Source organism: Hypanus sabinus, unplaced genomic scaffold (genome assembly GCF_030144855.1).
Source record: "Hypanus sabinus isolate sHypSab1 unplaced genomic scaffold, sHypSab1.hap1 scaffold_176, whole genome shotgun sequence".
NCBI classification, from domain to species: Eukaryota; Metazoa; Chordata; class Chondrichthyes; order Myliobatiformes; family Dasyatidae; genus Hypanus; species Hypanus sabinus.
The window spans coordinates 86,800-103,983 of NW_026779845.1; the positions used below are offsets into that span (position 1 = coordinate 86,800).

The 17,184-nt window shown below is 44.1% G+C and overlaps 1 pseudogene; it reads left to right on the top strand.

The window, feature by feature from the left end:
* Positions 1–14,288, top strand: part of LOC132387360 (zinc finger protein 850-like) — a 28,588-nt pseudogene extending 14,300 nt beyond the window's left edge.
* The last annotated feature ends 2,896 nt before the right edge of the window (positions 14,289–17,184 follow it).

A 17,184-nucleotide genomic window follows, 5' to 3' on the forward strand; every position in this document is an offset into this window, starting at 1 on the left:
GGTAAAAACAGTGGAATGAAACATGCTGAAAATATTGCCGAAAAAAAACCATATTGTCCACCACAACGAGAGGACGTGACAGATCCGGATCTCACTGCCTTGTCTGAACGGGGAAAGATGAAGCTACACGTCCACGTAGATCAGTGACCCGCAGATGCTGCAGATCTGCAGAGAAACGTGAACAGGAAACGGGATCACATGGCCCCTTTGGTCTCTCACCCCCAGACAGATGTCCGTTTACCCACTACTCTGTGGAAAGACGCAAACGCCGCTCACATCTCCACTCACCTTAACTGGATTAGACATTTCAACCCCCAGGGAAAATATATCGTCTGTCCACTCTATCTATTCCTCTCGTAATCTTATAAACGTCCATCCAGTCTCACCCCAGCCTGCGCCGCTCTGGAGAAAACAACACAAGTTTGTCCAGCCTCTCGTTATAGCTCCTGCCCTCTAATCCAGGCAGTGTCCCGGTAAACCTCTTCTGCACCCTGTCCAAAGCCCCGACATCCTTCCGAGAATGGGGGCGACCAGAACTGTATGAAACACTCCAGATGTGGTCTAACTAGTTTTATAAAAATGTGTTCCAAACTGTGGCGTTTTAGAAACGAACCAGCAGCAATAGGGTTCACACTGGAGTCTGGTTTTGATGTTAACACCATTATCTTTAGTAGTATCGACTTATAATATAGTAACTTAACGAAATGAAGGGAAGTTAACAGTGTTATGTATATATGTGTGTAAATATATCTCCCAGACTATCGAGACTGAGGGAACAAAGCTCAGAGTCTTGAGATGGTAAATTAGGAAAGTTCAGTAATCCACGGAATAAATGATAGGAGAGAGATATTTGTAATCCAGGGTGAAACGTAGAGAAACGGCCGTTACTTCAACCAACCGCCGTCGAAGTTCTTATCCGCTGAATCCGTCCACAGACGAGTTATCAGCGAAGTGACCTGTCACAGGAATACCGTCTTCCAGGGGTTACCACACAACATACCCAGGCAAGGGTTAACACAAGATATTCCAAAATCCACTCCTATGGATTATACGAAGTGACAGCCACACACATTCGTTGTACCGATGATCAACCCACTCTTGTGGGCATAGGAGAGTTCCAAGCCTCGGCTGCGACTAACTGAAGCGATCAGCTTTTCCAGTCTCTCTCTCTCTCCCCCTCTCCCCCTCTTCCCCTCTCTCTCTCTTTAGACTGGCCGACTGCCTGTCTGCAGATCGCTCTCTCTCTCTGATGGTTCAGTCCACAGTCAGCGCTGTCAGCCTGTGACTGACGTCATAGTCCCGCCTCCTCACGCCGGCGCTCTTAAAGAAACAGTCACAGTACGACCGCAGGCTCGTAACAGCCGCAACACAACTTCCCGACTTTTGAACTCACTGCTTCAACTAATAAAGACAACCATGTCATTTGCCCTCTTAACCACCGGATCAATCTGTGCAGTCTCTTTCAGGGAGCGATGAACTTGGAGTCTAAGATCCCTCTGATCATCGACAATGCTCAGGGTTTTGCATTTAACAGTGTACTGTCGCATACATTCGACCTACCGAGTTGCCAAGATGATCATCACTAATCAAATCTCACTGAGATTTCTCAGGTCCTGTTGAATTTATTGCCAAGTGCTCAAGTACGGGAAGGTACAGGGACAGAGAAACACTGACTTGTGGCAGCATCACAGGCAAGTACATTCAGATAATACGCGGAACACAAATTATACGATTCTCTGTCAGTAACAATCTGTAAATATGTTTTATGTCATTAACGATATTTAAAATACATTGTGTCATGATCAATACTAAAATGTGCATTTGTGTCAATAACAGACTTGGAAATGTTGAATTTGTTCCCTGTCTCCATTCCTCCTGTAATCCACAACCAGCTCCTTTGTTTTCGTTACAATGAGGGAGAGGTTGTTTTCTTGACATGACTATGTCGGGGTGATGACTTCTTCTCTGTCGGCTGCCTCGTTATTATTTGGGATCCGGCGGATCAATGTACTGTGGTCAGCAAATCTAATTAGCAGATTGGAACCCGCCACTGCAGCCCCACGTTGCACTATGTACTGATTGCAAAGCTACGAAATTGCATGTGAATAGCCTCCCCTCCCCCAACTCCACTCTTTCTGCGTCACCAGCAGACTGGGACATCTCACATCTCGCTGCCTCCGCCAGGACATTAAACTGTGAACAACTGTGGTCAGGGACTGATCTCTGGGGTACTCCAAACGCTACCTCCTTCCAGTCTGAAAATGACCCACTCATCCAGCCACACACTACCGGCAGTTTATCGATCTCCAACGAAAAAGCCTAATCACCTACTCCTGAGGGTCAATACCATTGCTGACTCTGAGTTTACAACCGTCAAATGCCGGGAGGGACATAATAATCAGAAAGTCTCTAGTCACAGCCGTGTAAATAAAATGTGATCTCAGTAGGTGTGTGGCGCATGCTCAGAATGCGAAGGAGACAGACAGACTGAGCCAAGTCACAGACTGATGAAGGGGAGGAATGATCCATTTTGATACAGAGAGGGAAGCGGAGAATTTGATACTGTGCCTGATGCCGGAACTGTAGCCTGTTAGAAGATGAAGTCTTGTTCCTCCAACTTGTTCTGAGTTGTGACAGTTTTTTTCAGAAGCCACCATGGAGAGTAAAATTAACTGAGTTGAAGTGTTGTCCTTCACCCTCCAACGAGCTTTGTAAGCTTTTAACAGTGTAGAAAAGGCAAAGGATTTGTCTATGGGAATCACAAACACAACAACACGTTAGTTCCGCTGTATCTGTCAGTTCACCAGCGCTTGAAAGCCGCCGATTCTTGAATGTGGAGGCGGAGATGGTGGAGAAGACAGCGCCCCACTCGCGACAAGGAGAGCCCGATCACGTGTCCATGTCCGTGAACTGATTGGATACATCGCCATGACGTTATAGCACTGTGACCTCATTCACTGGCTCTCATTTTGGAAGGGATTCAGTCGGCCATCGCAGATACACTAACAGCTTCGCACTGGGAAGCGGCCGTTCACCTGCTCCGTGTGTGTGAAGAGACTCATTCAGTTAATCCACCTTGTGATGCTCCGGTGAGTTCGCAATAAATAGAGGCCACATTTCTGTCCGGAGTGAGCAAAGAGTTTTACTCAATCATCCCAGCTGCTGCAACACCAGCAACTTCACATCAGGGAGGAAGTTCAAATCAGCTTCGTGTTAAATGTTTAACCATCACGGTGACTGAAGGCAGCTGCGGGTTCATGAGGGACTGTTACTGTCAGATTCTGCAGTTCTTGCGGCTGCTCATCGCACCCAGGACTGAACCCTGGTCACTGAGCATTGGAGGAGTCTGTTCTGCTGATGTTAGCCTTAAACTAGACTGGTGTTTAATATTGTGGAGCTGTGAAAGATAAATCAGTTTGTATCAAATCCCGTGTCTCACTTGAGAGACCACTCGGCCCAGCTGGTCCCTGTCCATTTTTCTGTTCCATATCAGTATATGAAAATCTATCCCTGCCGTTCCCCTCTCACCCTCCCTGAGATGACAGATTGCAACTAGTCACTACTCCGTGGGATAGGAGATTTCCCTTGAATTTCACAGAAACATAGAAATCTACAACATATTACTGATGCTTTGGCCCACAATATCGTACCGACCATGTAACTTAGTCTCTTAACTGTCTAGAATTACCCTACCGCATAGCCACCTATTTCCTAAGCTCCATGTACCTATCTAAGCGTCTCTTAAAAGATCCTATTTTATCCGCCTCTACCGACGCTGGCGGTACATTCCACACAGACATCACTCTCTGTTTAAAAAAAAACTTGGCTCTGACGCCTCCCCTGTACCTACCTCCAAGCAGCTTAAACCTATTCCCCCTCGTGTTAGCCGTTTATGCCCTGGGGAAAAAGCCTCTGACTATCTACACGACCAATGCCTCTCATCATCTTATACACCTGCATGAATTTCCTGCATGATTTTCTCCGGGCTGAACAAGACGATGAGCTCACTGTGGTTGTGACGTTGTTCAGGGCTCCGGACGAAGATGGTTAAACTCCTTCTTCCCCACTCTTTTCAATGTTTTAGGTCATTCTCACTAATTTCAAAGGTCTTCGCTTCGAACTGCTGGGTTGTTACAATGCACCTCTGAAGTCTGACAGCAGACTAGCGAGTGAATGGAGCAGAGTCTGAAACCAATTTGCCAGTCAGGGATTTGGGGCTCCAGAAAGAGATGGGGCCTGGAGTTTACAAGGAGGAGGAAGAAGACAAACCAAACCTGCAGGATGTGGCTACAAATGAAAGATCAGACACATTTGGAAACTGCTTGATTGAAAAAAAAGTGGTCAATTTCTGCAAAATACTGGAGGAAATCAACATATCAGGCAGAAAATGTGGAGAGGAATAAATAGACAACGTTTAGGCCGAGCCCTTCAGCATGCCTAGACTGTGGACTCCTCTGCTTAGTTGCTGCCTGAACTGCACAGTTCCTCCAGCATTGTGGGTTTGTGTGTGTGTGTCTGTATTTCTAGCAACTGCAGAATCGTTTGTGTTTTATATCTTCATTTGTAAGAGGGTTGTACTTCGGTATTAGATAAACAGAATGCCTGTTGATATTGTTTTTGGGAGCCGCTTTCTACGTTAAAAGAGCTGCTGAGTTTTCTACACAGAAAAAACCCTGAGGTGTGGACATAAAACCGGTGCTTGCAGGAACTTTTTATGGCACCGTGATTACCCATAAAACAGTGCGTTTAAAATTTCTCTGCCTCTGAACCACCAATCAAATGCGCAGGCGTCAAGGTTGTTGACGTATTCAGATCGCATGCGCGCTGTACACAAAAGGACTCAGCAGGAGCGTTCAAGGTAAGAATGAATCTACGGGCGGCTATCTTAAACACCGAGTGTGGAACAATTGCTCTGATGCCGGACACCGTGACCCGCAATCCCGGGACAGTCCTGCTGTCTTCCCCTTCTCTCAGCCCCACGATCCGTACACAGGCCCTGGGAAGCTTCCGGCTGCTGAGGGAATGGGAACCGATGGATCTCTCAAACAGAGCTGAGATCCAGCTATTTAAATGCAAGGATTAGGAACTCGGCGAAAGAGAACAAAATCTTTTACATCACCAGTTGAGAAAATCTTCTTTGTTCTACCTCCAATCACAAACAAGAGAAAACCCGTGGAGAGGGCACAGTTTTAAGGTGCTTGGAAGCAGGTACGAAGGAGATGTCAGGGGTGTTGTGTTCTTTATACGGACCGTGGGTTACTCATAACAAACTATATTAGGGAAGAATTGACCTTTTATTTAACAGCAACAAAACCACGTTTTACACTGCCATGCTTCTCGATCATTCTTCATTTCTGCGCATTCTCAGAACTCTGTCCAGTCACGTCCTGGCACGTGATATCACCACGAGGGCTGAGTTTCTTTACGCAGAGTGATGAGTGTCTGGAATGGGCTGCCGGCGACTGTGATGAAGGCGGATGCAATCGTGTCTTTTAAGAGGCTTCTGGTACATGGTGCGCAGAAAAATAGAGGACTATGGGAAACTCTAGGTAATTTCAAAAGTAAGTAATATGTGGCACAGCATTGTAGGCCGAAGGGCCTGTATTGTATTGTATAAATGGTGAAGTCACTTACCCATGACCTCTGCTTGTCAGCCCACCCAACATCAGTGGAAAATGCTGCTTGCAAATACCTCTATCTATACCCTTATAATTCTGTATACTTCCAACAAATCCTCAAAGCAGTGTACAAACTCCATTTCCAAAAAAGTTGAGATATTTTCTAAAATGCAATAAAAACAAAAATCTGTGATATGTTAATTCACGTGAACCTTTATTTAACTGACAAAAGAACAAAGAAAAGATTTTCTATAGTTTTACTGACCAACTTAATTGTATTTTGTAAATATACACAAATTTAGAATTTGATGGCTGCAACAGACTCAACAAAAGTTGGGACAGAGTTAAAATAAGATTGAAAAGTGCACAGAATATTCAAGTAACACCGGTTTGGAAGACTCCACATGAAGCAGGCTAATTGGTAGCAGGTGAGTTATCATGACTGTGTATAAAAGTAGCGTCCATCAAAGGCTCAGTCTTTGCAAGCAAGGATGGGTCGTGGCTCACCCCTTTGTGCCAAAATTCATGAGAGAATTTAGGTCTTTCAATATCTACAGTACATAATATTGTGAAAAGATTCAGAGAATTCAGAGACATCTCAGTGCGTGAAGGGCAAGGTCGGAAACCACTGTTGAATGCACGTGATCTTCAAGCCCTCAGGCGGCACTGCCTAAGAAACAGTCATGCTATTGTGACAATTGTAGCCATCTGGCCTTGGGAGTACTTCGGAAAACCATTGTCACTTAATGCAGTCCGTCGCTCCATCCGGAAATTCAACTTGAAACTGTATTACTCAAGGAGGAAGCCATACATCAACTCTATGCAGAAACGCCAGCAAGTTCTCTGGGCCTGAGCTCATCTCAGATGGACTGAAAGACTGTGGAACTGTGGTCAGATGAGACCATATTTCAGCTAGTTTTAAGAAAAAAAACGGGCATTGAGTTCTCCATGCCAAAGGTGAAAACGACCATTCTGATTGTTATCAGAGAAAGGTACAAAAGCCAGCATCTGTGATGGTATGGGGGTGCATCAGTGCCCACGGCATGGGTGAGTTTCATGTATGTGAAGGTAACACTGACTGAGGCATATATTAGGATTTTAGAGAGACATATGTTGCCATCAGGGCGACGTCACTTCCCGGGACGTCCATGCTTATTTCAGCAGGACGATGCCAGACCACATTCCGCACGGGCTACAACAGCGTGGCTTTGCAGACACAGAGTGCGTGTGCTTGACTGGCCTGCTGCCAGTCCAGATCTATATCCTATTGAAAACATATGGCGCATCTTGAAGAGGAGAATCAGACAACGGAGACCACGGACTGTTGAGCAGCTGAAGTCTTACATCAAGCAAGAATGGACAAAATTTCCAATTGCAAATCTACTGCAATTAGTATCCTCAGTTCCAAAACGATTCAAAAATGTTATTAAAAGGAAAGGGTAATGTAACACAATGGTAATCATGCCTCTGTCCCAACTTTTGTTGAGTGTGTTTGTGTTGCAGCCATCAAATTCTACATTTGTGTATTTACAAACTACAATTAAGTTGTTCAGTAAAACTATTGCAAATCTTTTCTTTGTACTTTTGTCAGTAAAATAAGGGTAAATGTGAATTAACATATCAGCGATTTCTGTTTTTATTGCATTTTGGAAAATATCCCAACTTTTCTGGAAATGTTGTTTGCATAATTTCCTTGTTTATGCTTAGAGCCTTTTTTAGGTGTATGTGAGCTCGATTTCAACATTTAAGAGGTTTGTAATAGGTACCTGGATGGCAGGGGTATGGGAGTGGGCAGTTTAAATGGTTCAACACAAACTCGATGGCCCATAGGGCCTGTTTCTGTTTTGTATTTTTCTATGACTGTGACAGGATCCTGAAATAATCCTAATATGTACTCTATGAACTTGTAACAGCTGTGTGGACCAACCATTCATCTCAGCAGGAATTTTTTATATGGCGTTAAAACGGTGGCACTTTAAGTTAATAATACATAAAAGAATTCCCAGCAGCACGTCAAGAAAGACTATTTGCGTTTCAGATACTGTGGGGCCAGGCACCCGTGCTGCTCAGCAGGAATAGGGAATACGAGCATTGGAGAGAGTCAAACTGAGCCAAGGCACAAATTCGAGATGGCAGAAATGCCCCATTCTTATAGAGACAGGAAGAGCATCAGAGAATTGATGGTCATTCCAGATACCAGCACTGTGCACAGTCAGGAGATGATTTCTCTGTCCAACTTGGGTTTAACATCACTGTAACAGTGTGATACGAGATCAAACCTCGGCAACTCAAGTAATTTCATCTCAGATGTTGACCTAAACCAATTAATGGATTATGTAAATCTTTTTACAGGTTAAAAACGAGAAGGAATTTGTCTCCACGAATCTCAGATACGGCACGGCAATTTTGCTGTCTCTGTCTGGATATTTAAGAAGTGGAGCAAGGGATTCAATCGACCATCCTTCCTGCTCAGACTGTGGGAATGGTTTCACTCGGTTATCTCAGTTGAAGGTACATCAGCAAGTTCCCACTGGGCAGGGCTATTCATCTGTTCTGTGTGTGAGAAAGGATTCTGTCGGGCATCCCACCTGCGGACAGACCAGTCCGATCACACTGGGCCGAGGCTGGTCATCTGCTGAATTTCAGGGAAGGGATTCTCTCGGTCATCTGACCAAATGGCACACCAGCAAGTTCATACCGGGAAGCGGCCATTCACCTGCTCAGACTGTGGGAAGGGATTCACACTGTCGTCCCACCTACAGAGACACCATCGAGTTCACACTGGGGAGAAGCCGTTCACTTGCTCAGAATGTGGGAAGGGATTCAGTCAATCATCCAACCTACAGAGTCACCGGCGAGTTCACACAGGGGAGAAGCCATTCACCTGCTCAGACTGTGGGAAGGGATTCACGCTGTCGTCCCACCTTCAGAGACACCATCGAGTTCACACTGGGGAGAAGCCGTTCACTTGCTCGGTCTGTGGGAAGAGATTCAGTGAGTCATCTGACCTACTGGTACATCAGCGAGTTCACACTGGGGAGAGGCCATTCACCTGCTCAGTCTGTGGGAAGGGATTCACTCAGTCATCCAACCTACTGGTACATCAGCGAGTTCACACTGGGGAGAAGCCGTTCACCTGCTCAGTCTGTGGGAAAGGATTCACACTGTCATCCCACCTACAGAGACATCTGCGAAGTCACACTGGAGAGAAGCCATTCACCTGCTCAGAATGTGGGAAGGGATTTACACTGTTATCCCACCTACAGAGACACCAGCGAGTTCACACTGTGGAGAAGCCATTTACCTGCTCAGAATGTGGGAAAGGATTCACTCATTCATCCATACTGCAGATTCATCAGCGAGTTCACACTGGGGAGAGGCCGTTCACCTGCTCAGACTGCGGGATGAGATTCACTTGCTCATCTAAACTGAAGGTACATCAGAGAGTTCACACTGGGGAGAAGCCGTACACCTGCTTAGACTGTGGGAAGGGATTCACTCAATCATCCAACCTACTGGTACATCAGCGAGTTCACACTGGGGAGAGGCCATTCACCTGCTCAGTCTGTGGGAAGAGATTCACTTGCTCAACAAAACTGAAGGTACATCAGAGAGTTCACACTGTGGAGAAGCCGTTCGCGTGCTCAGTCTGTGGGAAAGGATTCACCCAGTCATCCAAACTACAGAATCATCAGCGAGTTCACACTGGGTAGAAGCCGTTCACGTGCTCAGTCTGTGGGAAAGGATTCATTCAGTCATCCCAATTACTGGCACACCAGTCAGTTCACAATGGAGAGTGGCTGTTGTTATGAATCCCTGGGTTTTGTTTGCTGTGGACTGTCATTTTAAGAGAGAGACAGATTAAGAAGGTGAATCAGTCTGACTTGCAGCTTGTTTACATTGCTCACAACTTGTTTAGTTTTAACTGAGGACACAGACACTCAGAGTCAGACGGAGACGAAGGAGGAAAAATGGAAGGATCGAAACCAGGGAACTAGAGGCCAAGGGTCAATCTTTGGAACTTTCCTATGCCCACAAGGGTGGGTTAGTTATCGATTCATCGTACATCGAACGTGTGGTGGTCACCTCGTTTGATCCATAGGAGTGGATCTGATTTGGGGTATCATGTGAAGACCACTGATGTGTTAACCCTTGCCTGGGTGTGGTGACGATACCCCTTGTGACAATTTGCTTTTTGTGATAATTCGTATTTGGATTTGGAATGACGATGGATAAAATCTACAGCGATTATTCTCTCGTTTTACCACCATGGAACCTGTGGAATTCGACATAATTGCCTTCTCTTGACATTTACCCCGGATTACAAATATCTCCCTCATCACCTATTCCGTGGATGAACTGAGCTTTCATACTTTACTATCTCAAGACTCCAAGCCTTGTTTCCCCCGTGCTCAGTAGTTTGGGAGTTATATTTACACACATTTATTCACATAACACTGTTAACTTCTGTTTATCTTGTTTAAGTTACAATATTATAAGTAGTTATTAATAAAGATAGTGGTTTTAACATCAAAACCAGACTCCAGGTGTAGTCTATTGCTGCTGGTTTGTTTCTAAAGCATTACGGTTCATAACAAAATTGCATCCTGCGTCCGGGATATGAACAAACTTGGGGAAATATTGATCGATTAATTATCGAGTTGAATGGGGTGATCCCTTTTGATTTATTTGTGTGTGGAAATCAGCAGCAATGGATATTTATATATGTCTGGAAGCGCCAACCCCTGAGGCATTAGGAAAAGCTAAAACAAATGAATAGCTGACTATTGAACCTCAATGAGGTAAGGGGGTGTGAAGGAGCAGGGTAAGCATAAAACTGGGAGAGCAGGTAAAGTTGAAAAAAATAGGGGTTTTATTACAAAAAATGTTTATAAACTCAACAGAACTGTTCTAGAGTCTAAACTTGAATCATCTAAACAGAACAAAACTGGGTTACAACAATGCAGCGAAATACTCCTCAGACCTAGAGACACCACTCAGCTCCTGGCTGTGGGCTTATATTGGATGCTGGCCATTCAATAGTAAATTGCATGGGACAGAAAACATTCCTCTCCTTTAAAAGATATGCCATAAATGACGTAGCTCCAGAGAACACCCCTCTGGCTGTAGCAGAATCCAATTATCCAGCCCCATCTACATAGGCTGGTGTCATGCAGCCCCTGAGTCGTTTCCCAGGTTATCAGGGGGACGGTCGGCTACAGGACACTTTAATAGGCCCGGCTGATGGTGCGGCTGCGAATTGCAGACGCCACAGGGGACTATGAGAAAGCCAGAAATTCAGAGGAAAATAGTTGAGCACTATATATCTATGAAGGTATTTGATAAGGAAGTGTTAAAGAGGTTTCCTGTGAGTAAAGAGGAGATCCAGTTACAACTAGAACAATTGTGGACTGATGTACTTAGATTAGAGGCTGAAGAAAAAGAGACAGAGGGGGTTTGATGCTAGAGAGGTAGACAAACAGAGGGAAGAAGCAGATAAAAAGGTGTTTTGAAGCTGAGGAAGCAGACAAACAGAGGGAAGAAGGAAAAAGACAGAGGCATGTTCTGACAGATAAGTTAAGGCTCAAGAAAGAAGTTGCTGTCTCAAAGGAGTTGGTTGTACCATTTATTGCCAGCCAGGAAGTTAAATTGGTCCCTCCATTTGATGAAACTGACGTAGGTAAATACTTCCAGCCTTTTGAGAAAGTGGCTGGAAGTCAAAAGAGGCCGAAAGGAAGCTGGACTCTTTAGTTACAAAGTATAATTTTTCTGCCCTATCAATTGAAAATGCAGCTGATTATGTCATTGTGAAACAGGCTGTGCTCAAAGCTTATGTGTTGGTTCCAGAAGCTTACAAAGGCTTGGAAATTGGAGGAAATCTATGAAACAGACTTACATGGAATTTGCTTCTGAGAAGTTTGTGTGTTTTGACCGCTGGTGCACATATAAAAATATAAATGATGATTTTTACAGATAGAAAGAGTTGGTTTTAATTAAAGAATTCAAAAGGTGCGTCTATGATGACATAAAGAGATATTTAGATGAAAATGATGCTGCCACTTTGCAGGAGTCTGCTAGATTAGCAGATGTTTGCTTTAACTCATAAGGTTAAGTCTACCCCGAATAAGAGCTTCCAAAAGAGTAGCAGGGATCACCAGGGTAAACCAGAAATTAAAGCTGGGACTAGTGACAGGAGTAAGGATGAAGGGAAACAGTTGAAGGTGAAATATTCTGGTCTTGCTTGTTACTATTGTAAGAAAGCTGGTCATGTGATGGCTAATTGTTCTATCCTGAAGAAGAAAAAGGAAAAGGAGGCAGTCCCAAATGCCCGTGGTCAGTATGTTGAAGCACCTATAAACCCACAGGGTTCTGAATATTCTGCTGAGGCTCAGTTAAGGACTGAGAGGTCTGACCGAGTTAAGAAGGTGTTCGATCATTTTATGTCAGATGGGTTTGTATTAGTAAATGAAGAATCAACCCCAGTACCAGTGAAAATTCTTCGAGATACTGGGGCTTCTCAGTCACTTGCATTAGACAGTGTTCTAAAGTTTGGTGATGAGTCTAACACTGGTGAGGTAAATCTTATTCAAGGCCTTGGGGGCGGTGTGGTTTCTGTGCCGTTGCACAAGGTAACTTTATAATCAGGATTGGTTTCAGGACCTGTTGAGATAGGATTGTGCTCTAGTTTACCGGTGGAAGATGTTACTTTGCTGTTAGGGAATGACCTGGCAGATGGTAAAGTTGTTCCTGCAGTGCAGTTCACTACTAAGCCAACCACTGATGACCCACAGATGGATTTTAACATTTATCCTTCCTACGCAGGAACTCAAGGTATGGCTAAAAAGTCTGCCAATGCAGAGAGTTCTGTGCAGCATGATTCTGATACCCATGATAGCCAAAATCGGGATTCAGGTTATGATGACTCGTCAGGGACTTTTCTGCCTTCATTGTTTCATCAGGATTCAGGTCGTAAGTCTGATGAGAAAGATTCATCCCTGTCTAGGAAGGAGATTATAGCAGAACAGAACCGAGACCCTGAGTTTGAAGCTTTAAAAGAAACAGCTCTCTCAGATGATGAGATTAAGAAAGTGCCAGTAGGGTATACATCCAGATTCCCAGAGGCAATAGCTCTCAGAAATATTAAAGCTAAAACTGTGGCAAAGGCTGTTACCAAGTTTTTTACTTTATCTGGTTTGCCTAAAGAAATCCAGTCTGATCAAGGAAGTAATTTTACATCTGGATTATTCCAGCAGGTAGTTTATGAACTGGGAACTAAACAAATTACATCAACTGCATTCCATCTGGAATCACAAGGGGCTTTGGAAAGATTTCATTCTGCCCTCAAAACACTGATTAAGACATACCATGATGAAAATGGAAAAGACTGGGATGAAGGAATGTATTTGGTTTTGTTCGCGGTAAGAGTTGGTACAGGATTAACTGGGCTTTAGTCCATTTGAATTTGTATTTGGTCGCAGTGTGAGGGGACCTTTGACCTTGTTAAAGGAACGGTGGATTGATGGGGATGTACATGTTAACCTGTTAGACTATGTTTTAAAGTTCAAAAATACACTGCACGAAGCCTGTATTCTAGAAAGACAAAACTGAAGGATTTCTCAAAACAAAATGAAGTGTTGGTTTGATAAGCGGGCTTGCGAAAGAAAATACCAGGTGGGGGATAATGTGCTTACCTTATCTCCAATGTTGATGAATCCACTACAGGTGAAATTCAATGAACCATTTCAAATAGTCTCTCAACTTATTGATGTGAATTATGTTATTAAAACACCTGATCAACGTAAACTAACACAGGTGGTACATATAAATATAATAAAACCTTATTTTGACAAGCAGGCATCATCTGTGAGTGTATTTGTCAAAACATATGAATCTGGTAACCCTGAGAATGAAACAATTGACTCGTCTGAGACTTTTCACAAGCCAAACATGGTCCCAGTTAGACTAATGAACTTGGTTGTTCCAGAAAACATTGATAACAAGTTGACTGATCTGCAGCCAAAGCAACAACAACAGCTGACGGAATTAATTCTGAAGTTGAAAGATTTTTTTCCCGATGTTCCCAAACAACCACAGTCGCAGTACATGGCATAGATAATGGTCAAGCTAAACCGATTAAACAACACCCATATTGCATGAACATGAAAAGTGTAAATAGGCTGAGCAAGGAATTGAATATATGCTGAAAAATGGTATTATTAGTCCTTCAGCATCAGATTGGAGCTCACCCTGCTTTATTGTGTCCAAACCTGATGGCAGTGCTAGATTTTGCACTGATTATAGGAAGGCAAATGCAGTAACAAAAACAGATGCCTATCCTATCCCTAGGATAGATGATTGCATCGATAAGGTTGGAATAGCTAATATCTTACAAAGATTGATCTGTTGAAAGGGTACTGGTGTGTTCCATTGATGGACAGAGGTAGAGATATTTCTGCATTTGTGGCACCATCTGGGTTGTATGAATACAATGTTTTACCTTTTGGAAAGAAAAATGCTCCAGAAACATTCCAGAGAATGATTGATTCTGTAATTCGAGATTAGAACACACAGATGCCTATATTGATGACTTAGTCACAGGGAGTGACACTTGGGAAGAGCATATCTCTGCAGTAGAAAAGCTGTTTGACAGGCTTTCCAAGGCCAGCCTTACAGTTAACTTAGCTAAGAGTGAATTTGGCCATGACACTGTGACCTGTCTTGGCTATGTTGTAGGTCGATGCAAGTTTGCTCCTGTTCGGGCAAAAGTCCAGGCAATTTCGTCACTTCCTATTCTGACTGCTAAGAAGGCTCTCAGAAGGTTTCTGGGAATGGATGGATATTATTTTAAGTTCTGGAAGAACTTGGCTGCTATCGCTCTTCCTCTGACTAATCTCCTGAAGAAGGTTGAAAAGTTTGTTTGGACCGAGCCTTGTCAGGAGGTATTTGATCGATTGAAAGTTATTTTTTGAGATTAGGCCAATCAATGTAGTGCTGTCAGCAAATTTAATCAGCAGATTGGAGCTGTGGGTGGCAACACAAGTCATGGGTGCACAGAGAGTAAAGGAGGGGGCCAAAGAGACAACCCTCTGGGTTATGTGTGCTGAGGGTCAGAGAGGCAGAGGAGATGGAGCCCACTCTTACCACCTGCGGCGACCTAACAGCAAGTCCAGGATCCAGCGACACAAGGCAGGGTGAAGGCCGAGGTCTCTGAGCTCCTTGTCGATACTTCACGCCTTCGTATGGCTACTGCTCTGCCCATGACTGCAAGGAACTGCAGAGAACTTTGGAGAGCAGAGAAGATCAGAGAAACAAGCCTCCCCTCCATGGACTCTTCCTACACATCCCCTGCCTCGGAAAAGCAGGCCATGTACTCAAAGACCCTCACAACCTGGACATTCTTGCTGTAAACCCGCTCCCACATTGGCGGAGAGATACAAAAGCCTTAAAGTGCGTAACACCAAGCTGAAGGATGGCTTCCTGTCTGTAGTTATGCCAAATGAATGATAAAATGGACCCGACTTCACAATATAACTCAGCGTGACCCTGCACCATATGTCTATCTGCACTGCACTTTCTCTGCAGCCATAATGCTTCGTTACAGTTATTTTTTTGTTGTATATCAGCTCAATGTACCGTCGTAATGTATCGATCTGTGTGGATGGTACATCAGGCAAGATTTTCACTGTAGCTCAGTACGTGATGATGATAAACAAATTTCCCCATTTTAATTCTGTGGAAATATTAGACAGACTGAGCTTCTGCTCTGGAACCTCAGAAGGAAACTGAACTGTTGTCATTTCTGTGGAAAGCAAATATATGGAAAATGCTTCAATCTCACATTACGATCTGCAGTAACTGGGATCAGGTGACCGGTGGTGGGTCTCCCATATCAATATCAGAATCAGGTTTAATAGCACCGGCATATAGATAGATAGATAGATACTTTATTCATCCCCAAGGGGAATTTCAACCCATGAAATATAACTCATGAAAGGGGAAATGTGCCATGAAATTTATTGTCTCTGTGGTAGCAGTAGAACCTAATTCTTAACAAAAGATTTTAACAATTGTGATTTAAAATAAGAATATATATATAGTTCAAAAATAGAAAAAATAAAAATCTAATAAACTTTTAATTCTGTGGAACTATTTGACTGACTGGGTTGTTGCTTTGGAAATTCTGAAGTGAAGCTGAATTAAACTTTACACATTTCTGAGAAACTCAGAGAAATACAAATGGCTAAATTCTCACATCAATGGGTCATACACCCAGAAACGTCGGCAGCACTTCAGCACGTCGAAACTGTGTATGAAACATGCAGAAAATATTGCAGGGGAAAAAAACACTGTCCACCCACAACGAGAGGACGTGACAGATCCGGATCTCACTGACTTGACTGAACGGGTGAAAGATGAAGCTGCACGTACACGTAGAGCAGTGACCCGCAGATGCTGCAGATCTGCAGAAAAACGTGAACAGGAAACGGTGGAGGGACTCCCTCCTGAACCGGTGACTCTGCTCCTCGCCGCTCACACGCTGCCCGACCCATACGCTGCATTACCCACATTATTCCATATTTACACCAGATACCTGTCTACTTTTCCACACCATATCTACCCCGATCCCTTTCCCTCCACCTCCAGGTCACAGACTCACGGGCTCGATTCCCATCCCCTTTTTCAGAGACTGGGATCCCTGATTCAACCGGTAATGATGTTCTGCATTTCAATGTGTTCAGATCTCAGTCCTCGATTCTCTAAATGACACTTAGAGTTATCACATTTGATCTTTCTTCAAGTTATGACCCCACCACTCCAGGGATCAGTTAGGTGTATCTTCATTGCACTCTCTATAACAAATACTCTCTAACCTTTTTGTTCATCCTCTATGGAATTAAGTTAAACTTTCTGCAGCCCCGTGTTGCCCCAACTACTGACGTCCCACCCTCGTCACTATTTCCAACTTCCACCTCCCCACCACCTGGATCCACCTCTCACTCCCCAGCTCTTGCCCCATCCCCAGCCCTCACCTCTTTTCTCTGACTATTTCCCGTCCACTCTCAGTCCAGAGGGAGGGTCTCGACCCGAAATGTTGACGGTCCATTTCCCTCCACAGATGCTGTCCGACCCATTGAGTTCCTCCGGCAGTTTGTTCTTTGGTGTGTATAACCCGTATTAGTATGGGGAGCGGGATTTTACACCATATTGCAGGGTTAGTTTGTTGACGTTCTTTGTTACGTCAGCAATATTTCAATGTTAGTTCGGTGCATTGTTTTACCATACCGAGCTGCAAAAATCTTTTCAGCATTTTGTCCAACTTTGCCAAATCATTCCTGATTCCCACATCACTCTCTGGAACTGGGAGCCTTTCCCCATCACCAGGTCTGAGGAAAAGCAGGGAATCCTCTGTCACGGTTTCCTTCTCTGTGAGTTCTGTGATTTCCTGTAAACATGGAAGGTGTTGAGTGATGGACTGAGTGAAAGGGAATGGAGAAGACATTATCTGCTCAGTGATGAGACGTCTCAGTGACTTTGATCACAGGAACAGTCACTGGGCAGCCTCTAC